The following is a 9,120-nucleotide window of genomic DNA, read 5'->3' on the forward strand; positions in this document are numbered from 1 at the left end:
CATGCTGTCTGCACAGACAATTGGTATACGAGTGTTGATCTGGCGGAAAAATTAATCACAAAAAACACATATTTAGTGGGTACCCTAAGAAAAAATCGAAGAGGAAATTTAGTAGAAAAAAAAACTAAATCTCCAAAAAACTAAAACGTGGAGAACTCATTGCTCGCGAAAATAAATCAGGTATACCGATATTAAAATGGAAAGATAAGAGACGTATTGATGCTTTCAACGAAACATTTGGCAGAAATAACTACTGTACATAAGAAATTCTATTCGTGTGAAAAACCAAAAATGGTTGTGGAATACAATCTAGGAAAATCATCAGTCGATTTATCGGACCAAATGATAGCGTATAGTTCACCACTATGTAAAACTTTAAAGTGGTATAAAAAAATTAGCAATAGAACTGTTATTGAATACATGTATGGTAAATGCAATGGTATTATTCAAGCAGGTAACACGCAAAAATATTCAAATTCCCGATTTCAGAATGAAAGTCGCAATGTATTTAACAAAATGTCGTGATCATGAAGTTGAGGTTTGCATTTCTCCACGTAAAAGCTCGCTGAGAAAACCACGTCATGAATTAAAAGCAATGCCGGGAAAAGCTCGAACGGTGCGACGATTTTGCAAAATGTGTTATCAAAATAATTCAAAGAAGCTAGGAAGGATAATTGCAAAAAACTGTAGTAAAAAAGTCGTGACATATTGTGAAGATTGTGCTGGTTCACTTTCTTTGTTTGGAATGCTTCAATACGACACATCGTATTGTGTGCGCATAATAAATCTATATTTCATGTATAAATAAAACTATTTTTAGATGTTTTATACTGCAATCATTTCTTCACACCACTGCGTTAACGATGGTAATAATAAAAATTTCTAAATATTGACATTTGTTTAAATTATATATATTTCTATCAATCTGGGCGCGCCAGTCACCGGTGGCCCCCGTGGCGCCACTGCCAAGTTGAGTGCCGGTCACCGGTGACCCTCGTGGCATTCAACGTGTTAATAATTCCAAATGATTTCCCGTTAATTGAGGAAGGCATAATTGGCTTACCATTTCTAAAGAAATACAGGTTTTCAATTGACAATCAAAACTTAAAACTAAACGATAATGTACTTTCGTTACAGAAATCACCAACCTCAATTGAAGTACGGCCAGAACAGTGTGTGAAGACTTATCTCCCTTATCTCTCTCACTGCTGACTCAAATCCAGCTGATGAATCACCTACCCCACCTTTACGCGAATTTGTCACGTAGACCATCTCTGTATAAATAACCGGCAGACACCCAATAAAGCAGCCTAACTTTTACCAGCACAGAATACAGATCTCTATTCTCCCAGTAACGAATCGACTACGGTAGAACTCTTCTAGATTGATTTCGTCTGTTCCTATTGGGAATATCCAATTAATAATTGATTCTCTTTCCGTGCGAATAAAGGGAACTAGTTATTAAAACTATGCCGTCCGGTGACACCATGTTGATGCCATGCGAAAACTACCGGGCAAGCGCCGGTGGCACCACGTTGATGCACTGCACAAAACAACTGAGCGCCGGTGGCAGCACTATGGGCCGTGTTCAAAGCTAATATTGCGTGTGTTCTGTTTAAGTAACAATAAATTACAGACATAGCAAGTTTTTTGTTTTCATAAAAACTTGTGCATTTTCATAGCGAACATAAAAGAAGAGTTTAAAAAGGGACAAGAGGGGGGGGGGGAAGTTTTGGACACTCTCATACGCAGACGACATAGTCCTACTGGCAAATGAAGAAAAAGAGATGAAAGAAATGATGAAGAGGCTGGAGAAATATTAAGACAGGAAAGAACTGGTACTAAATGAGAGCAAGTCTAAGATGATGGTATTTGGGAAAGGAGGGAGAAGGAAAAAGAAAGAGACATGGAATTGGAAAGGAAAGACAATAGAACAGGTTGTACCTGGGAATCACGCTAGATAGTCGCCTGAATTTCGAGGCGCACTTCAAACAGCTGATTCCCAAAGTAGAGGGTGTAGCGATGCACCTTGGAAGGCTTTTTCCAAACGTCAGCGGCCCAGGAGTAAAGGCAAAAAGGCTATTCACGGAAGTGACAAAATCAATGATCCTGTACGGGGGCGCCCATCTGGGCAAACTACATCACTGTCGCCAGCGACAAAGCCCTGCGCAGGATTCAAAGAAAAATAATAGCTACCCGCATCATCAGGGCGTACCGCACCATATCTCATGACGTCGCTGTCACCCTCGCAGGAATGATGCCTTTCAGAATACAGGCAAAATTTGAAGCAAACACCTTCGAGCAAGTTCGCGCTGCAAAAGCGAACGGGGCGACAGTTACAAAGATGCGGATGCGCAGAAACGCCATGCAACCTGCACGAAGGGCGTGGATACGGGGATTGGAGAATGGCGGAACGGCGAGACCGGTCATTAGAGCAATCGCTCCACACTAGGCGCAATGGGCGACACATGGGACGGGAAAACTCACATATAGAACGACGCAGGTGATAACCGGACACGGATGCTTCGGTGTCTACCTGCGGCGAATAGGCGCCGAAACGACAGCGGCATGTAAACTGTGTGGAGCTGACGCTGACACAGCTCAACACAGTTGAAGAATGCCCGTCTTTCAGTCAGCAGAGAAGAAGGCTGAAAGATGCGATAGGTCCAGACATCTCGCTGAGCGCAATTATAGACGCTCTGACGAGAAGCAGGAGTGAGGAAATTGCCGTCTCGCAATTTTGCAAAGAGATAATCAAGGCAAAAGAAGCGAAACAGAGAAGTCGGGAGAAGGAATATCTCAAGAAAAATGACGACGACCAAGTGCTAGACGCCGCGGGAGGAACTCTACAGGATAAAGGAGATAAAGGAGAGCCCAGCGATCGCGAAGTACCTGTAATTCCCTTGAGTTACAATTATCCCGACGAATGATGAGGCAACAAAAGAAAAGATGCGAAGAATGGAAAAAGGAATACCTAACGCCAAGAAAACTAGAAGACATGGTGCGGCAGTGGTAGCTGATACCGCGTAAATAAATCAAAGAAAAGGAAAGAAACAACAGAACAGAAGCCGCAAGGCAGATGGAAAGAGGCAGCGGAGAATATTTCGGTTTTGCAGCCTCAAATCAGTACACGATGCAGGCCACCGTTTTAGTCGGTAGGAATCCGACACTACCCAGTAACATGGGCTGGATGTCTTATGCATAATTTTCCACAATATATATATATATATATATATATATATATTAAAAAAAAAAAAAAAAAAACCTCGTGAAGAGGCCATGATACCAAATACGCCAGACAACGACAAGATCGTGCTCGACATTATCGGACCATTTCCTATCACGAAACACGGAAACCAATTTATCCTCTCAATCGAAGACCAATTGACCAAATACCTCCTACTTATACCACTGAACAACCAAAAAGCACAAACTATCATTGATAAATTAATAAATTAATCACTACATTTACATATTCTCATCCCCAAAACATATCTTAACCGATCAAGGACAAAATTTTGTATGCAAGTTGATGGAATCATTCGAAAAAGCATTCAAAATTAGGCACGTGAAAACCACTAGCTTCCACCCACAAAGCAATGACAGTCTGGAACAAACGCATAGAGGTGGAGTAATGGTCTGGGCTGGTGTCGAATATAAAGAAAAAACAGATATTAAATTTATTCAGGGCACAATGAATAGCGTCCGTTATCTTCAAATAATAAAAAAACAAATTTATGCATATGCAGAACGCATTGCTGTTACACCATAAATATTCCAACAAGATAATGCTGGAGCATACTGCCAAAATTGTGTAAAGGATTCCCAGATGATTGAAGAAAGGCAGTAGTGACACAAAAAATGAGACCCGGCAAAACCAGAAAACTATAGAGGAATAAGTCAGCACCGCATATAAGATATACGCGACAGTGCTGAACGAGAGATTACGAAGTCAGTTGGAAGCAGAGAGAATTCTGCCGGAATCGCAGGCGAGTGTCCGAAAAGACAGAGGCACGATAGAGAATGCATATATCCTGTACTAGAGAAGGAAATGCAAAAGCGGAGAGGAAAGGTACATGCAATGTTTGTCGACCTGAAAGCGACATTCGACACAGTAAAGCGAGACAAACTGCAAAATAGGGAAAGGCCTAATAGAGAGGATAAAGGAAGTGTACGAAGAAGCAAGGAATGTAGTAAGAGAAGAAAAGAAAGAATCAGAAGAGTTCTGGACAGAAATCGGACTGAGACAAGGTTGCCCGCTCAGTCCGACTTTGTTTACAATATATAGCCGGAAATGGAAAAAGAACTGGGCAAGAGTCAAATAGGGGGAGGGGTCGCGGTAGGAAAGTACAGATTTTACTCCCTAGCGTACGCGGATGATATAGTTGTAATGGCAACTAGCGATGAGGAGCTCAGAAGGTCAATGAAGATATTAGAAAGGATCTAGACAAAAAGGATTTAACACTGAATGTAAAAAAATCAAAAATAATGATATTCGGGAAAGGAAGAAGCAGAAGGCAGAAACAGGAATGGAAATGGAAAAGGGGAAGAGCTAGAGATGGTCAAAGAGTTTAACTACCTAGGGATAGTATTCCAAAGAAATGGGAACATGACAAGACATTGTAAAGAAGCCTTTGCAAAGCTACCTTCTTATTTTTTGCTGACTCGTATCCAGCTCCCCTCAGGGGCTGCAGGCGGATTGTTCTTCCTACAGTACGGGATTAGCGGCCCCAACGTGCTCGAGCTTTCATCATACCGTAGGCCTATGATCATGTCTCGCAGAAGCGGGGGTCTTGCCTTAATCGTTTTTAGCCAAACGTTTAATTATAGATGACGATAGTAAAGAGGAAAACTCAACATCTAAATCATGTGTATCATGGATTTGGCAGGAAGCGAAAAACACACCAATCATTTGGAAATATTCTGAGATTCCTGGCATCAAAGCATCTGTTCCAAATCATTTAAGTGAACACCCAGGATTATTAGAACTATTTTCTATTATATTTCATGACAAATTTTGGAAAATATTTGATACCGAAACAAATCTCTTCGCACGTCAGACAATAGACAAAGCGGAAAAAACGGAAAGTGGACGATACTTGGTTCCCTGTTACTTTCGATGAAATGAAGGCATACTATGCACTGTGTATTCTAATGGCTCAAGTCAGAAAACCAAATATCCAAATGTCTTGGTCTAAAAGACCACTAATAGAAACGCCAATATTTAGAAAAGTAATGCTTTTTAAAAGATTTAAACAAATTTCGAAAGTCTTACATTTTTGCAATAATGAAACTGCCGACAGGAATGACCAGCTTCGAAAGATAAGACCTATCATCAACCTTTGGAATGAGAAATTTAAAGAAATTTACACATCGGATAAATATGTCAGTATAAACGAATCTTTAATGAAATATAAAGGACGTTTATCATATAAACAATTTAATCCATCGAAAAGAGCGAATTTGGAATAAAAATTTACAAATTATGTGAGGCAAGTACCGGTTTTTGTTGCGATTTCAAAATATATATTGGCCAGGACAAAATTGATCGAAATTCTAGTGCGTCAGAGAATGTTGTCATGGACTTGTCGAAATCCATACTGAATAAGGGATATACTTTATTTCTTGATAACTGGTACTCCACCCCCAACCTCTTTTTAAAATTATAAAACAAATGTTATCGGGACAGTACGCAACAATAGGCAAAATATGTCAAAAAATATTCAAACAAAAATTTTAGAGAAAGGAGAATGTTTATGAAGAAGTTGTAATAATTTGTTGGCTCTGAGATGGAAGGATAAGCGTGACGTGTATATGATCTCAACAAAACACGAAAGTGTAGAGATGGTTGAATACATAGACAAACAGTTTAAAAAAAACAATGAAGCCCAAATGCATCCTGGAATACAATAAGGGAATGGGTGGACTCAATCACCAAGAACAAACATTGGCCTGTTTTCCAATTATGAGAAAAGTCATCAAAGGATACCGAAAACTTTTTTTCTATATGTCGGATATAGCCTTGTTCAATACGTATATTATTCATAAAACAATACACAGGCCAAGAAAGGAAACATATGTGGATTACTGATTAAAAATAGCGGAGCTAATTTTAAAAAATGTTCAATTACCGGACTACGAAAAGCATGGAAAACCTTCACTAGGTGAAACACCTCTTCGACTCCAAGCAGGATATTGGGATTTTCCAAAACATATCGATCCGACGCCTAAAAAAAAGAACCCAACAAGGATGTGCAAAGTTTGTTCTAAACACAACGTGCAAAGCGAAACGACGTGAAAATGCACGGAGTGTAAAGTGGCTTTACATTTATCACAATGCTTTCAAAGTACCATACCATGCCGGAATACTACTAATTTTTAAAGTTGTTAGTATTTTCCTATTAGATATTCGTTCAAGGGGAGCATTTCTTCTTGTAATTAAATTTTTTGTTGACTATATTTACTTTTAGGCGTCGCGTTATTACATTCCTTCTGAAGAAGTCACACCTAAAGACGCCCAAGAAGATTATAATTTCTATTAAAGCACTGTTCGTGTATAAATTAGTTTTGACACTGTTATTTCTTGTCTATTATGCAGGATTTACAGTACTAATATTTATATTTTGAAGTATTGATTGGGATATTGTATTAAAAATATGTATATAAAAAAGGAACAAGGATTAAATTAGTGTCGACGTCCACAAGAACAGTATCGCGTGGAACAAGTAAGCGTATAGCTATATAACAGGTATCCGCACGTCGGCTTCTATTGTGATTATCTCGCGCATCACGCTGCCCGTTTAGTGCGCGTCGTTCTTAACCGCTTGGGCACGGATTTCGTTGAGCTAATTGGTACAGCAATAGGTTGCTAACCTGAAAAAGAAGACAAGAGGAACAAATAAAAGCCGACGTGTTCAAAAAGCTGGAAAGCATCCGAAGGACACTAAAAGTAAAGAGCGTCCGGCAAATGAGAAAGCAAGGCCTGGTAATAGAGGTCCAAAACCAGAAGAACGTCGAGACCATCCAGGGCTGCGAATTGAACAAAATAGGCCTGGTAGTGGAGAGATCAAAGAAGATAAATCCTTATGTTATAATATACAACATAGAAAGGGAGTATAAAGAAAGCGATCTTAAAGAAGACCTGATCAGAAAGAACTTCGACTTCGTTTCTGACTCAGATTTTGAGAAGCTTAAAAGCGCAACTAGATTTGTGCATTGTTTTAAAAACAAAGATGAAAGGAAGGTGAACTGGATTGTACAGTTACCCGCAAAGCTCTTCAGGAAGCTAACGAATACTGGAAGAGCGTTGTTGATGTGGAGGATTTACAAAGTAAGTGAATATATGAACATAACCAGACGCTACAAGTGTCATGGTTATGGACACATTGCAAAGGCATGCAGCATACCTGAGCAATTGTGTAGCGTCTACGGCAGTAATGACCATCTTTGAAAGGACTGCCCTAAAAAGAATAACCTCAATGCGTCAATTGCATTAGAGCAAAACGAAAAGACGCAAAGCATGGGGTACACAACACGGACTGCCCTGAGTACAAGCGGTTTATTGATCTATACAACAGCATAAAATGGGACTAAGAGTTGGTCAAATAAACGCCCAAAGATCCGCAGCGGTTGCTGCTAACCTGGAGCTACTAGTAAAAAAAAAAGGGATTGATATTCTTTGTATACAGGAATCCTTCTGTTATAAAGGAAAGGTAAGGGGATATAATTCTCCAAACTTAATAAAAATAGAACCCCAAGACTGCAACTACTCATGGGTAGCTGCGGTAATAAACAAGGATAAGGTGGAGGTTCTACTAAATGTCGGAGAGAAAAATGAACACACATTGTGCTTTAACCCTTTCGCTACGAGCTGTGACTATAGTCACCCAACGATTGATGCTCATTATGTACAATCGGTGACTATAGTAACCCAACGATTGATGCTCGTTATATACAATCGGTTACTATAGTCACCCAACGATTGATGCTCGTTATATACGATCGGTGACTATAGTCATCTTGCGCCTGACGCTCGCTATTTTTATTTTTTGCATACCAACGGTGACTTTAATCGTTTGTTATCGTCATGGTTACCAACCGCAAGTGTTTTGCACTTTGTTTTAGGTTCTGAGATTTCGGACTGCAGTCTTCTGATAGTTTGCAAAAAATTAGCAGTATTTCCAGTAGAAATCGTTTTGAAAACTCATTTTATCCTTTTCAAAATTTGTGCATAGACCAAAGTCTTTAATTGTTCAAGGGTAGACTATCTTTTAGACAGTATATACCGGCCAAAAGAAGCCGATTTGGCATTAAAACGTATGTATTATGCGACTGTAAAACAGGCTACATACTAGGTTCAATCATATATACAGGTAGTGAATCACACATAACGCAGAAGAAATTGGCAAAACAGGAAACATCGTTTTGACGTTTTTGAAACCTTACTTGGGAAAAGGACATACATTGTATGTAGATAATTATTATAGCAGTCCTGCTCTTTTTAATTTTTTACATGCAAATATAACAAATGCTTGTGGGACTGTAAAGCAAAGGCGAAAAGGAATGCCTATAATGGACAAAAAATTACAAAAAGGCGAGATTAATTTTCGGACAACGAGTAATTTGCTGGCCCTGTAATGGCGTGATAAAAGGGACGTTTTCATGTTACACATGGACATTTTCCATAATAACGAATTTATATGTACAGGAAAGAAAAATTATGAAACTCAAGAATTTATACCCAAATGTATAGTGGACTATAATTTGTGACAAATGTGATATGGTTGTTAGTTCCATTAAATCCATCAGAAAATCGATAAAATGATATAAGAAGTACTTTTTTCATTTGTTAGACATTGCAGTCTGGAATTCATATTGCTTAGATAAATACAAAATATGCAAAGATATTTATATGGATGGAAATACCACAATGACGAATATAAATACAAACACGCAAAGATATTTATATGGACGGAAATACCACAAAGACGATTTTAGACAAAACGCTCCTAGATCTGCGGATAAATATCCTCTTAGACTTACTGGTAGACATTTCCCGGCGATTTACACTAGCGCGAATATAAAACGAAAAAACGGATTAAGAAAGTGCATTGTTTGTAC

The 9,120-nt window shown here is 38.9% G+C and overlaps 1 long non-coding RNA gene across 1 annotated transcript; it reads left to right on the forward strand.

Moving 5' to 3' along the window:
• Positions 1 to 5,078: 5,078 nt before the first annotated feature.
• LOC122535524 lies at positions 5,079 to 6,674 on the forward strand. The gene is made up of 2 exons (XR_006308192.1): positions 5,079 to 6,386; positions 6,471 to 6,674. It is a non-coding gene; the product is annotated as an uncharacterized LOC122535524 (long non-coding RNA).
• The last annotated feature ends 2,446 nt before the right edge of the window (positions 6,675 to 9,120 follow it).

The sequence above is a fragment of the Frieseomelitta varia genome, unplaced genomic scaffold (assembly GCF_011392965.1).
Source record: "Frieseomelitta varia isolate USP_RPSP 00005682 unplaced genomic scaffold, Fvar_1.2 scaffold_731, whole genome shotgun sequence".
Classification (NCBI taxonomy): Eukaryota; Metazoa; Arthropoda; class Insecta; order Hymenoptera; family Apidae; genus Frieseomelitta; species Frieseomelitta varia.